The sequence below is a fragment of the Saccopteryx leptura genome, chromosome 9 (genome assembly GCF_036850995.1).
Source record: "Saccopteryx leptura isolate mSacLep1 chromosome 9, mSacLep1_pri_phased_curated, whole genome shotgun sequence".
NCBI classification, from domain to species: domain Eukaryota; kingdom Metazoa; phylum Chordata; class Mammalia; order Chiroptera; family Emballonuridae; genus Saccopteryx; species Saccopteryx leptura.
In genome coordinates, this window is record NC_089511.1 from 26,609,921 (window position 1) to 26,628,914 (window position 18,994).

Consider the following 18,994-nt stretch of genomic DNA (forward strand, 5'->3'; position numbering starts at 1 on the left):
AGTTAAACTTAGCTATTTGGGCTGACAGCTGAGATGACCTGAGTCAACATAATGCAACTATTTGCTCCAGGAGAGGCTCCTGCAGAAAAATAAGACTACAACCTAATAAATAGTCACTATTATCTTCAGGAAATTTTTGCAGTTCACTTTACCCAGGCAAATAGTTTTGCACATTTGGAAAAAGAGTCTTTTATAAGGACAAGAGTTTGTTCATCTTGATGTGGTGAACTTATGAGAACAGTGGAATAAAAAATTCTTAAAACATTAAGAAAGTAAAAACGCCATTAACTAAAAAAGGTGATGGGGAAAAGGGGGGGAAAGGATGGAGGAACAGATGGGGCAGATAGAAAACAACTAGCAAGATGGCAGATTTAAATCCAACTGTATCGGTAATGATAGGAAATGTAAATTCTCTAAACACTGCAAGTAAAAGACAGAGATTGTCAAACAGGAGAAAAAGCAAGAACCATTTCTCATCCACGAAACAGCCACTTTGAATATAAAGTGTAAGGTATTTTTCCCCGCCAAGAAAGAAGGAACGGGGCCGGAGCCACAAAGTGTGGAATAATAAACGGCTTTATTGAGTACAGAGCGCACACCCCGCCAGGCAAGGTTCCCTGGCCCGGAGGAAAGAAAGAGAAATGGAGGTGCAAGATGGAGGCTAGGGAAGTTGCACGGATTAAACCGCCTGGGAGATATTTAAAGGGTCCCTCTAGGGAAGTGGAGCTAACATGACGTGGTGAAATTTCACTGGCTGGCAGACGATCACTTCTTTCCAAATGGTTCCTGGGAAGCTTCCTTTGGCAGGCTTGATTGTGGGCGGTCCTAGCCAAAGTGGGCGGGCCTGAGTTCTCCACATGACTATCCCTCTATCCACCTACCTTACGTAAAGAATAGATAGATTAACCGTAATGGGATGGAAAATGATAGAGCATGAAAATGCCAATCAAAAGAGAACTGGGTAAATTAATAAGAGACGAAATTCTCTGGTTCATTTCAGGTATGGAGGCAGAGTTGAAAAGGCCCTCGTTCCCAAAGGAACGAGGAGTCGTTTGTGAGGATGTCGAGTAGAGCAAGAGTACTTACTATGAGGCCTTAGGTGAGGGGACCCAGAACATTCAACTGAGCTGGGACGCTGTCAAGGACTCCGACTGCTGTGCCTCTCTGCAGCTCTGCCACCACCCCATCATCACCGCAGATGGCTTCCTATATGAACGTGAGGACATCATGGGGAACATTGAACACGAGAAGAAGGAGCTCGCCCGGCAGATGAAGGTTTATGAGAAGCAACTGGGTGACCGGCATGAGGAGCACCAAGAGCGCCGGCGGCCTAAGCGCAGGGTCAGGAGCAGGGCTAACTGGAGAAGGAGGCAGCCATCACCCTCAATCCCTTCCCGTCCAAGGCTGCCTCGGGAACGGCCCAGACCATGCCTAACCTGCAAGCAAAGACAAGGGCAAAGTGCTGCCCGGCCTCTGGATCCCGTCATTGACCCCCAAGAGCCCAAGGTCACCTAGCTGGAGCAGCCCTGATGCACGGCAACCAGCTCCTCGTCAGGGAAGCTGCTGCGCATGTCAGACCTGACGTGCTGGCGCTTCACGGAGCTCGCAGGATACGTGGATCACGAGGGCTACATCTCCACCAGGGGGCGCTACACACGCGCCCTGACCCGCGACAGCTTGAGCAACGCAGCGCTGAGGGGCCCATGGTCACCCTTGAGTGCACAGAGAAGCTGATTCGTAAGGGCATGGGAGACCCGGTGAACAAAGACCAGCTAGTGGGCCACAACATCCTCTTACTACAGTCCCCAGTGCGTGGGAGACCAAATAAACAGGTTTGGATGCAGGTAAGAAAAAGTTCTGGGTCCTGGCCAGGTAGCTCAGTTACGGCATCATCCCAAGACACCAAGGTTGCAGTTGCCATTCCCATCAGGGCACATATAAGTACCAACCAGTGAAGGCATAAAGAAGTGAAACAACAAATCGATGTTTCTCTCTCAAATCAATTTAAAACAAAAAAGGCTGGAACCAAACTGCCTGAGTACAAGTCCCGGCTCAGTGCTAACTAGCTTAACTACATTATCTTAACCCCTTTTTGTCTCACTTTCTCCACCTTTAATATGGGGATATTAATAGTTGCTTCCTCAAAGGGCTGTTGTGAAGATTAAATGAGTAAATAAATGAAATGATTAATACTGATTTCAATTTTTAATGGCATTAAATTGACTTGGTATTCTACCCTTTAAAATATCGTTCTGCTGTTTTTAGTAAATAGTATGTGTTTCAGTAGCTTCCCTCTAATCCTACTCCCTCTGGATATTTGCAGTAGCTCTATGTTTTATCGAATAGTTTTTCAACATCTATTGATATCCTTTAGTTTGTTGTTTTAATGAACTAAGTTGATAGGTTCTATTTCTGAAGTTCCTTGTTTTACTGAAATTAATCCCATTTGTTTATATCATGATTTTATAAATGGATAGCTGGATTCAGACTTCTTATAATTTATTTGAAATATTTATAATTAGATTAATCCTTTTTTTTTCCTCATGCTATATTTTATACAATGAATTAAGGATCTTTCATCTTTTTTTGTGGACTGGAATTACTTAAATAGGAGTAAAGAGGGACAAATATATATCCCATATAGGTGAGATATAAAACTGAGACTCGTGGACATAGATAAAGGTGAAATGGTTCCCAGGGGAGGGAATGGAAGGAGAGGAGTAAAGAGGGACAAATATACAGTGACAGGAAATGATTTGACTTTGGGTGATGGACACACAACACAGTTAACAGTTCAAATGCTATAGAGATGTTCACCTGAAACCTGTATACCCTTACTGATCAGTGTCAACCCATTAAATTTAATTTCAAAATAAAAATTAAAAAAATAATAACATAGGAAATATGCGATGTATGAACTTAGATGAAAATCATCTGAGTCTGCCACTGAATTTGGTTCTGGTTATTGGTCTGTTCAAATTTTCTATATCATTTTGGGTCAAATGGGACATTTTATGTTTTGATAAGAAATTGTTTCAGATTTTCCAAAATTATTATCATGAATTTGTAAAAGACGCTTTGATACAAATCTTTAAACATTTCTGTAATTAAAGATTATATCTCATTAACACTTTGTATTCACTCTCTCTTTCTCTCTCAACCAGGTTTGCCAGGAATTTCCTTTTTTATTTTACTATCCTTTTCAAAAAACAAAAATGTGTCTTTTATATCATATAACATAGAGCATATTTTGTAGTATATTACAAAAAAATAAAGGAACAGTGTTCTTACATAAGACAAAAGTTCATCCCTCACATGAAAGAGGTCCCGAGGTATGTCAGCATCCTGGCATCAGCAGGTAGCTAGACTTAGTCTTCATGCTCTGATTCCCGATCTGGTTTCTCTAATTGTAGTCCTTGAAGTTCACAGGAACTGTTGGAGATTTAATTATCAGAGTCATGTGTCTGGTCAGCAGCAGGTAGAAGAAGGGAAAGATAAAAATATCATTTCACCAATAGTTCAGCTCCCTTTATAAACTTTCCCAGAAGTTCCTGACCATACTTTTGGTTACATGTCATCTGCCAGAATTTAGTCATAGAACTGCAGCATGAGGCAAGGGCATCCCAGGAATGCAGCCTGAATAGCTTTCTATGTGAAAGAAAAAACAAATCAAAACTCTATTAGTGGATGAGAGGAGTAGATACTGGGTGGGACTAGAAATGTCTGCTACAGTTTCAAGTATTTTATCAAATAAAGCTGTTTCTATGGCCCTGGCCAGTTGGCTCAGTGGTAGAGCGTCGGCCTGGCGTGCAAAAGTCCCGGGTTCGATTCCCGGCCAGGGCACACAGGAGAAGCGCCCATCTGCTTCTCCACCCCTCCTCCTCTCCTTCCTCTCTGTCTCTCTCTTCCCCTCCCACAGCCAACGCTCCATTGGAGCAAAGATGGCCCGGGCGCTGGGGATGGCTCCTTGGCCTCTGCCCCAGGCGCTAGAGTGGCTCTGGTCGTGACAGAGCGACGCCCCGGAGGGGCAGAGCATCGCCCCCTGGTGGGCAGAGCGTCGCCCCCTGGTGGACGTGCCAGGTGGATCCCGGTAGGGCGCATGCGGGAGTCTGTCTGACTGTCTCTCCCCGTGTCCAGCTTCGGAAAAATACAAAAAAAAAAAAGCTGCTTTTACTTCTACTTTAAATTTTCTTAGCTTTCATTTGAATTATTTTTTTCTTCCTAATTTCTATTGGTTTATTTTGACACTCGTCTTTTAAGTTCTGAGGTCAAAGAGTTTGTGTATTTTTTGTCTTTTTAAAAAATAACAATAAAACACTTGAGAGCATAAATTTGAATTCTTGTATTCTGTTGTCTGACTTACTAGAACTTAACCCCTTATCAGTGGGGTAAATGTTTATGGAGCCTTCTTTAGACAGCTGAAACGAAGAGCATTAGACTTCAGGGTTTATGATCTTCGAACGTATATCCCCTGAGCTGGGTGGTTATTTGGCATATTAAATCTCTCTCCTTGAGCGCATAGTCCCTCATATCATAATTCATTTAGCAAATTGCCTTTTGCCGGAGATTTAATGGCCTCCAATTCTGTAAGATTATAAGTATTACTGTATCTGTCATTCTTAAGATATATCTCTGTCCACCTGTGTAATTATTTCTGTAGGATTAGTTTTTAGAGGTGGAATTGTGGTGTCAAAGGGAATAAAAATGTAAAATCTGATACCTGTTACAAAGCAAGTTATTAGTTTGGTTGTGTTTTGCCCTTCAAAAAATTTTCCAGAAAATGTAAATTTGCTTTCTCTCCTACATTTTTGGTAAGAGCATAACATGCTAAAGCCAATTTAGATAGCAATCTGGTAGAATAAGCCAGAACTTAAGTAGGCAGTGCCACTCACGCAGCAAGACTCTTCCAGGAGCCTGTCTTACTCAATTACTCTTATATGTATATAAATACACACGGTATGTTGTGGCTTGGAAATACAACCTAAAGACATTAACATTAGGTGAGAAAAGTCACTTTGAGGACATATAAATATGTTATGATTCCTTTGTAAAATAAAACTACCTGTGCATGTGTAAACATTTATTAGTACTTAAATGCAAAGTAAAGGAATGAGAAGAATACATATTCAATAATGGCCAGTAGTTATCTCTAAGGACTGAAAGAGACCTGACCCAGGAGAGGAAGAATGTGATAAAGAGAAAGGCCTGTGTTTAAGTAAATATACACTTCATATGACATCTATCTTTTCTACTAAAGATATATTTTCATTTTACTATTAGAGGAAATAAGATACTTATTAATTAATATTAAGTTAGAATGTTGGTACATACTTTTAAGTTATCTGTACCATCATTTAAGTGTGTTGCTACTTAATTGCTTAGTTACCGTATTTCCCCATGTATAAGATGCTTCCATGTATAAAATGCACCTTAATTTGGGGTCCCGAAATTTGAAAACAAAAATGTATTACATAAAGTTATTAACTCAAAGTTTTATTCATCATAAAATTCATACAACTCCTCATCACTGTCAAAACTCCCATCCATTAGCTTGTCCTCATCTGTGTCTGATGATGAGTCACTGTCTTCAACACTGAGCGCAAAAGCAAGTGCAAAAAAGCAGGAAATGCAAGTAAAAAAAATCTGCAACCACTGTATAAGACGCACTTAGTTTTTAGACTCCAAATTTCTTGAAAAAAGGTGCATCTTATACATGGAGAAATATGGTATATGGATAACTGCTTTATTTGTATTTCAGTTCCTCGAAAGCATCATCAAAAACAGCCCTTTCTGTCCTGCTACTCTGCTAGAACTTAAATTGCTGCCACTGCCCCGGTGTCATAGAGAGACCCAGTGAAATCTAGTGAGAGGGGAAGGGCTGCTTTCATCCTGCTCCTCCAAAAACAAATACATCTTAGCCGGCAAACCACCACACACACACACACACACACACACACACACACACACGCACGCACAGCTCTGTCATCGTAATTTTTCCTAGGTCTGTTTCTAAACCAGTCCCTGGCTAGGGGAATCAATACTATAATAGGCTTAGTGAAGACCCTCACCATAACAAGGAAAGTGGGTATCTTAAAAAAATCTGGGATTGGCCCTGGCCAGTTGGCTCAGTGGTAGAGCGTCGGCCTGGCGTGCAGAAGTCCCAGGTTCGATTCCCGGCCAGGGCACACAGAAGAAGCGCCCATCTGCTTCTCCACACCTCCCCCTCTCCTTCCTCTCTATCTCTTTCTTCCCCTCCCGCAGCTGAGACTCCATTGGAGCAAAGATGGCCCGGGCGCTGGGGATGGCTCCTTGGCCTCTGCCCCAGGCGCTAGAGTGGCTCTGGTCATGACAGAGCGATGCCCCGGAGGGGCAGAGCATTGCCCCCTGGTGGGCAGAGCGTCGCCCCTGGTGGACGTGCCGGGTGGATCCCGGTCGAGCACATGCGGGAGTCTGTCTGACTGTCTCTCCCCGTTTCCAGCTTCAGAAAAATACAAAAAAAAAAAAAAATCTGGGATTTTTTTTTTTTGAGGGAGAGGAAGGAAAAAAGAGAGAGAGAGAAGCATCAACCTGTTGTTCCACTTAGTTGCATACCCATTGATTGCTTCTTATACATGCCCTGACTGGGGCTCAAACCAGCAACCCCAGCTGAGCTAGCAACCCCAGGATAGAACCGGTTACCTTGGCACTCTGAGAGGACACTATCCACTGTGCCACCAGTAAGGGCAGAAAATCTGGGATGTAAAGAAAAATGGAGGTAATGTCTATTGCACAAGCAACCAATAAATTCTGATAATTTGATGAAAAAGATCCCTCCTCTCCCATAACTACTTCCCCCATTTTGATTTTTTTAAATTAATTATTCTAAAGTTTAAACCTCAAAGTTAATCTTACAAGTGTGCTTCTCTCAGAAAGATCAATTGTCATGCTTCAGCCATTTTGAAATTTTCTTTTGGGAAATTTTTATTGAAAGTATATGTGTTTTTATTACAGGCCTAAGAAGATTTCTTCTTTGCATGTGTCCACGGATTAAATTTTGTAGGGAATTTAATGGATTGCTGTACTTAATTTTAAAGAGTATAAGATTGATAAATTATAAAACGAACACACAGTTTTAGGAATGTACCTACAGCTTGGAGCCACAGGCCTTTCCCCCCGCCCCCCTTCCCTCCAAATCATCCAAATGCAGTAGTTGCCTGGCATGAGGGCTGGGTGCTGAGTGAGTTTCGACCAAGAGAGCTAAGCCAATAGCCGAGTCTGGCCATATATCCCTTCCCCCGTGATAGGATGGGCTTTATAGGATTGAAGAAAGGCTTGATACTGACAAAACTTTACCTCGAATAAGAATATCATTCTAATTCTTTTCACCGAGCCAAGCCATATAAGCCAAATAAGTAGGTAATATTTCAGCTAAAAATTTAAATGGCTTGCTAAAGACCAAAGTATAGGCAAGTGCGAGACTATAGAACCCCTGGGAGATTCAGACACAAAGGGAATTTGTACCTTCATGGATATCACTGGGTACTTACAAGAAAAATGGAGGACAGGGTGTTGCAGAAGGCATAACTCCTCACCCACAACTTCCTCCCCTGTGGAACAGAAGGTAACCACAGCAACAACAAACTGCACACCTAGCTCAACTATTGTTAAGATTTCCTCTTAACCTTTGGTGCTTAGCATTTTAAATACAATGTGCCTGGATGTAGTGTTCTCTGTATCTATTTAGTTTGGTGTCAGTTGAGGTTCTTGGTCAGTGGAGCAATGTCTGTCATCAGATTTGGAAAAGTCTTGGCTCTTATTTTTTTCAAATATAATTTCTGTGCATCTCCTTCCCTCTCTTTCTGATTGTCCAGTGGCACATACATTAGGCTTATTGACAATGTCCCGCATTTCCTTTTTGCTTGTTTCTGGGTTTTCTGTTTTTTTTTGTTATTGTTCATGCTTCATGTACATTAAACTTTACTTTGGTGTTTTTTCAAATTTACTAATTCTGCTTCATTGTATTCATTCTGCAGTTAAAGCAATCAATGAGTTACTTATTTCAAAAATATACTTTGTTATTCCTAGAAAATTTATTTTTTAACATATAACAGTTCTCATTTGAAATATTCCATTTTAGTTTATCTTATATTTTGTTTCATATGTTGTCCGATTTTTTGAAGTTCTTGGCTAGCTACTCTAGGACTTTTTTTATCTATTATTGAATACTTTTCTTCTTGTCATGTATAGTAACTTTTCTAGAGTATGCTGGACATTTTGAATGAGCCTCTGTATTATGTTATCTTCCTCTAAAGAGTTTTGACTCTTACCCTAGCTGACCATTAACATATCAACAGGTTACTTTTTTCCTGGTGGGACCCACTTTTAGGTTTTGTTCAGTTGGGCTTACTGCAGTTTTGTCCGAACACCCACATGACATTGACGCTTTGGGTGTCAACTGAATGTCCTGATTATTCATGTATTTTAAAAACAGAATATTGGCCCTGGCCAGTTGGCTCAGCGGTAGAGCGTTGGCCTGGCATGCGGGGGACCCGGGTTCGATTCCCTGCCAGGGCACATAGGAGAAGCGCCCATTTGCTTCTCCACCCCCACCCCCTCCTTCCTCTCTGCCTCTCTCATCCCCTCCCGCAGCCAAGGCTCCATTGGAGCAGAGATTGCCCGGGCGCTGGGGATGGCTCCTTGGCCTCTGCCCCAGGCGCTAGAGTGGCTCTGGTCGCGGCAGAGCGACGCCCCGGAGGGGCAGAGCATCGCCCCCTGGTGGGCAGAGCGTCGCCCCTGGTGGGCGTGCCGGGTGGATCCTGGTCGGGCGCATGCGGGAGTCTGTCTGACTATCTCTCCCCATTTCCAGCTTCAGAAAAATACAAAAAAAAAAAAAAAGAATATTTTTCTGAAGAAATGATTTATCCTTTTATTTATTCCTGGCCACTATAAACAGTTAAATTTTCTGCTCATTTTTAAGTGAATTTGAAGCATACATGATTAATGGTGGGGGGGCACAACGTTTGCTAAGTTACACCAGTTGTGCTTTCTCTATAGTTTTGTGCAGAACAATGCCCAAATTGATATTTTCTTTTCCATCCACACAGCCATAAAAATAAAGATATATTCTTAGAAAAACCTCAGGATTAAAGGGAAATAAAAGCTTATTTACAAACAAAAACATACATTAACCTGTTCAATTTTTTATTGAATTTATTAAGGTGGCTCTAGTTGACATAATTATATAGTTTTCAGGAGCCCAATTCTACAACACATCTTGTGCATGGTATTGTGTGTTCACTCCCAAAGTCAAGTCTTCATCCATCACCATCACCTATTGTTTAAATTCCACGTGTCAGCCTTTACAATGAGTGGACTGGATTGAATGTTAATAAGAATGAATGTCAAATTCAGCAGTCGAATTAAAAATAGCAATTGGACAAGAGTAAAATAAATAATACTTGACTTTAATGAGCATATCATGTGAGAATAAAACTGAACCTGAGTTCTAAAGTCAAGGCTTTAAAATTGAAATTAAACATATATTGGTTAGGAGGGCTTAGGTACCTGAAGATGGATGTGTCTAAAAGAGTCTCTGAGTCCCAAGCATCCCCTGCTTCCATGGCTGGAACCACTGTGCTGCTGACCTTCCCTGCAGGGCCCGTCCTAGAATGGCCCCGTTATTTCCCCAGAGCCTGATGTCAATGAAGGAACGTGAGAATGCAAAACTGGGCCCTTAGTAGTGTGACAACATCTTCTATGAAGAGAAGTCAATGAGAAGCATGAGATTTAGAGCTCCAGCTTTTCTAGAAATACCTTTAAAATGGTTTGATATTGATTTCCTCTTTTCTGCTTTATTTTGATATTTCTGAAAAGTGTTTATCAGATGCTTGCTACCGATATCCTTTCCCTGAGGAATCAGACTGCTAAAATAAATACAATGAATAATATTTTTAAAAGATGTAGAACAAGAAAAAGGAAAGTACTAGTGGTCTGTCAAGAACTAAAATGTATTTTGCACTTGTCCAATTGTACAAGTTTGGACAATTATTATTGTTGAAGTTTAAATTAGTCAGCAGTTAGTTAATTTGGAAAATAACATGAAGGAGAATGATGCTGATGTTTACCTTATTAGCAACTATGTATTTGAGTTGGGTAAGCACATAGTTCCTATCTTAATCATCTGGGATGTCACCGGATGAATGGGATATGTGAGACTTGCTCCTACCAGATGGTAAATGACATGAGGTTGAAGTGCTTCAGAAGCTTTCCCCAAATGCATCTTTGTATGAGATATAAGATTCTGATTTGGACCTTGTCATTCAAAAGTTCTAAACTAGGGCAAGCAACCCACTTGAACATTGATCATATACACAGTTGAGTAAAGAAGAAGCTAAACGTTTCATTTAATGCATAGAGTAAAGAAAATATTTGTGGTTTTGGTCATGTCATTCTCAGTTAACGTTAACTGACTGCCAACCACATTCCAGACCACGGACTGTGAGTGGAATGAGAAGAAGGACCAGTAAACACTGTATGTAGTATGCAGCAGGTGAAGTGTTGCTTAATGAATGTTGACTCAGTGGCAACTTGCTTGCCTTTTCCTATACATTATATCACTTCATCTCCAAAATTACCCTGTAAGGTATTTTTTTTTAGTCCATAGATGATGAAATCAAAGCTTGAAACAGTTAAAAGACTTACTTGACCCATGTCCCAAAACTTTGAGTGACCATGCAGTGCTCTCCCTACTGTGCTGTGCTCATTCTTCCTCCCGGCGTGGCAGGATGTGGTCCTGCAGCCTGGGAAGTGAGAAAGGAACTGGAGTTGCAGCTGGTACATGCCCCCTGAAAGGTCCAGGGAGGATTTGTGGAGCATGTTGGGATCCAGGAGTAGGGGGAACAGAAACACAAGAGTAACCATGGCAGCTGAGTGCAGAGGACACCACTTGGGGGAGATGTGGAGGCAGAAGGGAGCTCATGAAAGAAACTTGGGTGGAGAGATGGAGAGTATGATGTTGCAACTTATAACAGGAAATGTACATTTGGTTTTCAACTTGTTCCTGACTCAGTTTCTAAAACCCTTGTCATTTCCTTTGATAAGAGCAATAAAGTGTCTTTTATTATGTTAGTGAGGTGTCCTTGCAAAGCCCTTAGGTAACCAAGAGGAGGGCTAGTTGGTAGGGGAACCAGCCCTTTTATCAGAGAGTTGAAACTTCCCATGCCCCACCCCAACCTTTGGGGAGGGGACAGGTGCTAGAGGTCGTATCAGTCATCCATGGCCAATGATTTAGTCAATCAATGAATATGTAATGAAGCCTCCCTAAAAAACCCAACAAGACAGGGTTCTGAGAGCTTTTGGGTTGGTGAACACATGGAGGTGCTGGGAGAGTGGCACCCTGGAGAGGGCACTAAAGCTCCACATATTACTCCTGCCTTGTCCTGTGCATCTGTTCTATCTGGCCGTACTCAGGTTCTATCTCTAAGGTATTCTTCCCTGCTGAGGAAGAAGGAAGGGCGTAGCCACGAAGTGTGGATAAGCAAAAGCTTTATTTAGTACAGCGCATCCCACCCAACTAGGTTCTCTGGTCCGGGGCACAGAGGCCAGAGAAGTTGCATGGAGGAAACCACGTGGGGGAAATTTAAAGGGTTCGTTAGGGCGGTAGAGCTAATATGACGTGGCAAAATTTCATTGGCTGGCAGACAGTCGCTCTTTTCCAAAGGTCTCCTGGGAAGTTTCTTTTGGTGTGCATGGGTGTGGGCGGTTCTAGCCAAAGTTCCCGGATCTGGTTCCTCACGTGACCTTCCGCCATTGCCCACCAAACTCACACTATCCTTGTATAATACACTGGTGATCTAGTAAATAAAATGTTTCTCTTGAGTTCTGTGAGCTTCTCTAGCAAATGAACTGAACCAGAGGAGGGGGGTTTTAGGAACTCTGATTTATAGCCAGTTGGTCAAAAGTATAGGTAGTAACTTAGGCTTGTGACTAGCATCTGAAATTAGGTAGGTGAGGGGCAGTCTTATAGGACTGAACACTTAACTTGTGGAATCTGATGTGATGTTTGAGTAGATAGTGTCAGAATTGAGTTGAATTGTCGTACATCCAAGTGGTCTAAGAATTGCTGTTGATGTGGGGAAAGTGCACACACACACGTTGGAATTGGTAACAAACTTACTTAGAAAGCTAAATCACTAAAGGTGCCTGGGCACAGGGAGTTGATGCAGAAAGCGGGCATCTTGAGGCTGTCAGGCTGTGTGAAAGAAAGTTATCAAGCCAAAGTTGTGAGTGGAAAATGCAGCCTTTTAAGAAAGATATACACTTACTTAAATTTCATGGCTTCTCACTGGTGACTCAAACCTCAAATCTGGCCCAAATCAACCTTCCTTAGCCTTAAAAATAATGGAAGGTGGTACCTTGGTAGGGTTTGTATTTCTCACAGGGCCTATTATTCCCTATTCACCCCTTGGACTACCTGTTGTAAAACAGGGGGTCCAGACCCAGAAAATGGATCTAGTGTTGTTGCAAGATCCCAAAGAAACCACAGGGAGGACCAGATGGAGCAGACATAGCCTTTATTACTTATATACAGGGGAAGCACCAATGGCAGTCGTTGGTGAACGTTCCATGCTCCACTGGGTGGGGTTGCAGTTTAAATAGCTAAACCCTAGGCAGTTTCTCAAGCAAAACATTTTTGTCTACATACAAGCAAGCAGGTGAGCAGGGGGTAGGAGAAAGGGTCTGTGCCATTCTGTGCTGTTCCTCCTTGATACACATCTAGTGACTCAGTTCAATTGTTCTTAGTAAAGCATTAGTTACTGTTTTACCTTCTATCTCATGGCCCAAGGTCAAGATCTGAGACCACAGCGCCATGCAGCTGGGGAGGGAGAACGGTCATGTCCAGCATCAACCCTACACCTGTCTAGTCCCTTAACCTCCCGTAGTCTCCCAGTAATGCACGTGGGCATATTCCAGTGGTATGGAACCCCAAAACCTCAGTTCCAAGAGGAACAGAAATCAAACCAGCATGGACTATGTTTTTATTGGCTTGTTGGTGAATTTCCTTGAGGCTCATCCTTGGTTTTTTAGTAACTTCTTTCAACGTTGCTTATAATTATGCAACTATAGTACAGGCTAGAATCAATCAACCTTCCAAACTCAAACACTTCATCTTTATCCAAATGTAATTTATCTGAAATGCCATGTTGGTGTGAGCATTATGTATTACTGCATAGGCTTTTATTTTCTTCTTAAATAATGAAACACCCTAATGGAAGCTATTCCCTCTAAATAAATTTTAATGAGCACTTATTTGTCCAAATTGTTCTTCCTCTGAATGGCAGAAATTTCATATGAACTTGAATTATCTGAGGCTTTTTGTCATAATGGGCTTTGGGAATAAATCATGTAAAGATGACTTATTTTCCTATTATCTTCCTAAACTTGCAAGCTCCTCTCAAATGCTAAGTGAGTGTCAACATCTTACCTTGCATCTATACGGGAAAATGTCACAGCAGAAATCATGTCGAGGTGTAGGATATTCCTGGAAATTGAAGTGAATAAGTAAGAAGCCTACTTGCTATAGAAGGGTGTGTATCCCAGACTTCCCTACTAGAAATGAAAATTCATGTGTCTGTTACATTTTTTTAATGCCATGCACTGAACTGTTTTTCTGAGGGAAGAAAGCAGTTGGGAGATATCACTCCATATCTTGGCAGGCCACAGAGCTCGGGCCTCGTTGTGCTCACCGAGAATTAGAACAGGGCCAGATGCAGAGCTTGGAAAAGTGCCTCCCGGACAAGAGCTCCAGCCTCAGCAGGAATTACGAGTCAGTAGAGTAGAGAGCCAGGTTTGAGAGTGCTCCCTCAGACTCCAGACTGCACACCATTAATTGCTCCTCTAGACGTTCTCTCCATCTGAAATCCCGCCAAGGGGAGCCGTTGCTGTTTCTGAGTTGTTTTTTTTACAATAGGAATGACACTAAGAGGGGTCGTTTAGTTCAGTTTTAAAAATTTGTGTTGCATACCTACTAGAAGCTTCTGGTTATTAAAAAAAAAAACAAAAAACCAACGAAAGAGAGCTTTCATTTTTCAAGGAGCTCTGCTCTGGGATGAAAAACTCTAAGTCAAGGACACTTTAGTGAGTACCAGTCAGATTCCTCTTTTTTAAACCAAAATGGTGTCAGCTCAGTGAGCGCCTCCAGTGGGGCAGAGGGCACCAGGGTTCCTTCCAGGCCTGGTGGGAGCGGGTACCTCGTGCTGATGACTGCACCACCACCAGCTGAGTGGCCTTATCGAGGTCAGCAAATACCCTAAAATCTCTGCTTCCTTATCAGCAAAACAGGCAGCTGTGAGCTGCACACAGGTACCGGACACAGTGGGGAAGTTCACGTGGCCTCCTCTCCCCTGGGCAGTCTCCGCCACCCCTGCCCTCTGCCCTCTGCCCTGTCATGTGACCCCTACGTCCTCTGCTTTCCCAGCAGTTTTGTCCAGAGCCAGCTCTGTCCACAGAGATGATCAAATGATTAGAATATAGGATCTCAGAAGATTTGGAAAGTCGGATTATTTAATCCATGTAGAGAGAAGGTGAAGAAAATATTATTAAATTTCATTAAGATTATTTTATAATCAATAATGACAATATGCTTTTTCATAATTTAGATATCCCAATGATTATTCCTAGTTAAATAATCATTAAAAAGGCATAAAAATAACATTCATAAAACATTTAAAGGTCAGCAAAGCACTTATTTTGTCATTTGATTCTCAGAACAATCTGTTATTATCAGCAGGACAAGAAGTTTTACTACAAATTTTAAAGATGAGGAAACTGAGGCTCTGAGGGCTTACATGCCTTGACCCAGTCACACAGAGGGTTGTGGGAAAACACGCGCAGGTGAACGTCGCCTTCCAAGTCAGGTCTCCTGGCAGCGTGGCATATTGCCAGAATGGATGTCTGTGAACCAGGTCCCTCCTTGACTTTTATTCCTTACCAGGATGCCTACTCAGCATTCAACCTAAATGTCAAGTAGGTAACTCAAACTAGGTCCAAAACTTTATTCATGAGCCCCCACCACACATTTTATATTCCTTTAAAGCTTCCTGGCTTGGCCCTGGCTGGGAGGCTCAGTGGATAAAGCGTCATCCTGGCTCCTCTCTCTCTCTCTCTCTCTCTCTCTCTCTCTCTCTTTCCCTCTCAAGTCAATGGAATTTTTTTTAATTTTCCGGACTTCACACAGGTACTCCCAGTCCACCAGGCATTCACACCAGAAGCCGAGGTCACCCCAATACCTCACCTTTACCGCCCAGTGGTCTGTCACCCATCTCAGTGGACTCCGCCTCCTCACTGACTTCTGAATCTGGCCCCGCCATCCTAGAAAAGCTAACACCGTCTCTTCCCTCATTGCCACAGCTTCCCAGACTGGATTCTTGACCTGTCACCTGATTCCCCAGAGAACCACCAAAGTCATCTTTTAAAGCGCAGGTGTAGATGCACCCCTTCCTTACCTAAATCCTCCTTCCTCAGGCTTCTCAGAACACAGTCACACCTTGCATGAGTTCGCCATGGCCAGCTGCTTTGTGCCCTGTCCCGGACAACACCGACACGGAACTGTTTCCGTTCCAGGCAGACACGTCGCCACCTCTGGACAGTTCCGGAAGGCACTCTCTGGATGATGTGTCCTTGCCGCTCGCTATATCTGCTTCCCTCCTGCTGTCCCTCAAGAAATGTCCTGAACACTTTCTCTTCCTGATGAGCTTTCTGCAACTCCTCCTTTGCTCCCTGTGGCAGGCAGAATAATGGCCCCCTCGCAGATGTCTGCCTCCTAGCCCCTGAGACCTGTGAACGTGTGATCTTCCATTGCCAAAGTGACTTCGCAGATGTAAAAAAAAAAGAAAAGCCTGAGATGGGACGATTATTCTGGATTATTTAGGTGGTGCCAATGAAATCGAAGGATTATTATCAAAGAAAGTAGAAGGCAGGAGAGTCAGAGAAGATGTGACAATGGGAGCAGAGGTTGGGGGTGATGCAATTTCTGACTGGGAGCCACAAACCGCAGAATGGGGACAGCCGCTAGGAAAGATAAAATCTCCCCGAGAGCCTCCAGGTGAGCACAACCTGTCCAGGAGACCTTGAGACCCACGTCGGATCTGACCTTCAGAACTGTAGATTTGTTCTGTTGAAGCCATCAGGTGTATTGTGAATCGTTACAGAAGCAATAGGAAACTAATGTCCTTCAACCCCCGGGCCCTTTTAGGCTCCCTTGTCTTGCTTTTACGTGACATTGTGCATATAGATCTCTTGCAAACACGTATTTGGAATATTTTGTGAGATGTTAGTTCTGCTGGTCAGAGTGTGGCACGCCTCACCTGTCTGGGCCACCACTGAATCCCCAGCTTCCAGCATAGGACTTGGCCCAAGAGGGTCTTTATTGATTTTAAGGAAAGATTCACAGAGCATTGTTGTGGCTGGAGAAGCGCCGGGTCTTAGTAAATTAATGAAAATAAATGGGCTATTTTCAAAGAAAGGGACAAATTACGGGCAGCGTGGGTCGATCAGGTAGAGAAGGACTGTCCCAGCGCTAGCCCAACTCAAAGGTGACGCATGGTCAGTGCTGCTTTGCAGGCTGTGCTGCAGCCTCTCCAGTGAGCTTCTGAGGGTGGAGAGCAAGGGACTGTGTGGTCAGGCACCTCTGAGGACAGAGGATCCCAGGGACCAGGCGCCTGGCTTCCTCTACTCTGAGAGGGAGTCTCCCACCAGGCAGAAGGGAGCCTGGGGCACTGCTCAGCTGGTACCTGCCCTGAGTGCAGAGGTGTAGGACACAGGCAGTGTCTTCTCGTGGGAAAAGAGCATTTTTGAGTGCCTACTATTTATTCATATTTCACTCCCCAGTGGTCTCACACACACACACACACACCAGCTTCTTCGGGGTGTACCAAATAAGACCCCCCTGTGAGGAAGAACTCTAATGCAGTGCCTGAGATGACCCGTTCCTAAGTCACACTCACGTGTGACTCTTTCATGTCTGGCTCTTTCATGTCTAGCAAAGGGACCAGGATCAAATCCCTAAATCTCATTTTCCTAATCTGCAAAATGAGTTGGTCATGTTCCTCTCTCGTCACATTGTTTTGTTCTGAAGTGCTGAGGATTAAACAACATGAGTGTTGATGCCTGGCGCTCATCAGGTGCTCAGTAAGTGGCAGGAGTTACTGGCATTCTCTTCTGAGAGAGAGGCTGGTGCATGGAACTGGGCACTTTTGTTAGCTGTGCACTTTGCCCCAAGCCTCCACAGTGACCTCTGCTGGATCCGCACCACGCCCCTTGAGGTAGATGGCGCCTTCCCAACCTTGCCGGCGAGGCGTCTGGCTCGTGGCGGTGGTGGGGTTTAGCCAGAACCACACAATGTGTAAATGGCAGACTGTTTGATCATTCCAGAGTGAGAGAGGCCTCACTGAAGGGGGTGGTGGTGGCTTGGCCGTTCTTTTACTGAAGGAAAGAACAATCAATACCTCCGCAGGATTACTGCTGGCGAGAATCCTGATGTGAGCACAAAGTTTCTGGGAGAAAGAAATTGGCAAAGCTCACTGTCAACAATCAGAAGGTGATCAACGGGAGAAAAGTACTCCAAGGAGGCAGTTTTTAAAAATATCTTCTTTGAAATAGAGCTGATTTCCCCAGACAAACGAAGAGTGAAATTCATATAATTATCTATGCAGCCCTGCCATCTTCTATATTTGTCGACAGTATGCTTTTTTAAGTGAAGAAAAAAGACAGAGACACCATTATTCACATGTTAGCAAAGCTGAAAAAAATCTCTCTCCCCGTCTTTCTCTGTCACAGTCATCAGCACACATTATGATGAATTTGGGGAAGAGGTTAACAAATGTATCTGTAAAAAAAAACAAAAAACAACTAGTAGGAGAAATGTTTACTGTTTCTTGGTGCTTGTTAGTGTGAAAATGTAATCAATTGCTTTCGGGTTCTTGGCTCCAGCAAAAAGTAGGAGGAACCCACGGGGAAGACATGCGTGGACACCATTGCCCACTGCTTCCCCACTCCCAGACCTCGTGGACAACCAGCTCCTCTACCCAAGACCCATCTAGGTTCTATTTCCCCAAAAAAGGGGAAAGCTAGGTCTCACCATCTGTTTGTCTAGACCAGCGGTTCTCAACCTGTGGGTCACGACCCCGGCGGGGTCGCCTAAAGCCATCGGAAAATACATAATGCATATCAGGTATTTACATTCCAAATCATAACTGTAGCAAAATTACAGTTATGAAGTAGCCACCAAAATTATTTTTTGGTTTGGGATCACCGCAACATGAAGAACTGTATTGCAGGGTCACGGCATTAGAAAGGTTGAGAACCACTGGTCTAGACTGTTTTGGAACTGTTGGGGTGAATATGGAGGTGGGGGTGCAGGGGTCCAGTCATGTGCTAGAGAGTTGGCAGGGTCCTTGGTTTCGTCTGCCTCCTGCTAAGAACACTCATCCATTCACGTATGTTGGACTCGTTGTTTCCTTCCAACACCCACTCTAAAGCCCCAGAGTGGTGAATACCCTTCCTCAAAATCCACAGATATCCTTAGACATATTTCCAGCTGTGCTTGGAACCGTCCAACAGGCCAAAGCAAGCTTTTGTACATTCTGAAAAATTAATCTGTTGGAAACTCATTCCAGGAAAGCCAATGGGAATGAGAGTGGCTGGTCTGTATCTTCTCACCAGGGAGACCCAGGGCCATGGGCCAGCCTGCTGGGTCCTGGGACCAGTGAGAAGGGAGCTGTCTGAAGCAACCTAGAGGGCCAGGAAAATGACCAGAACCCACAGTTTACCCATGGGACTCAAATGAGGCAAAGGGTAAAAATAGGTTATAAAACAAAATGTACAGTATAATCTTAATAAAACAATAAAAATATAATCCTAGATTTTGAAACAATACCAGAAGGAAATATATAAAATTTCAAGATTTTATTTATTGTGTTTGTGATACAGACCTATTTTTTCCCTAATTTTTTCAAAC

General features: G+C 43.2%; 1 pseudogene; it reads left to right on the forward strand.

Moving 5' to 3' along the window:
- Positions 1 to 362: 362 nt before the first annotated feature.
- On the forward strand, positions 363 to 15,774 carry LOC136381453 (nitric oxide synthase-interacting protein-like; annotated as a pseudogene).
- Positions 15,775 to 18,994: the final 3,220 nt, after the last annotated feature.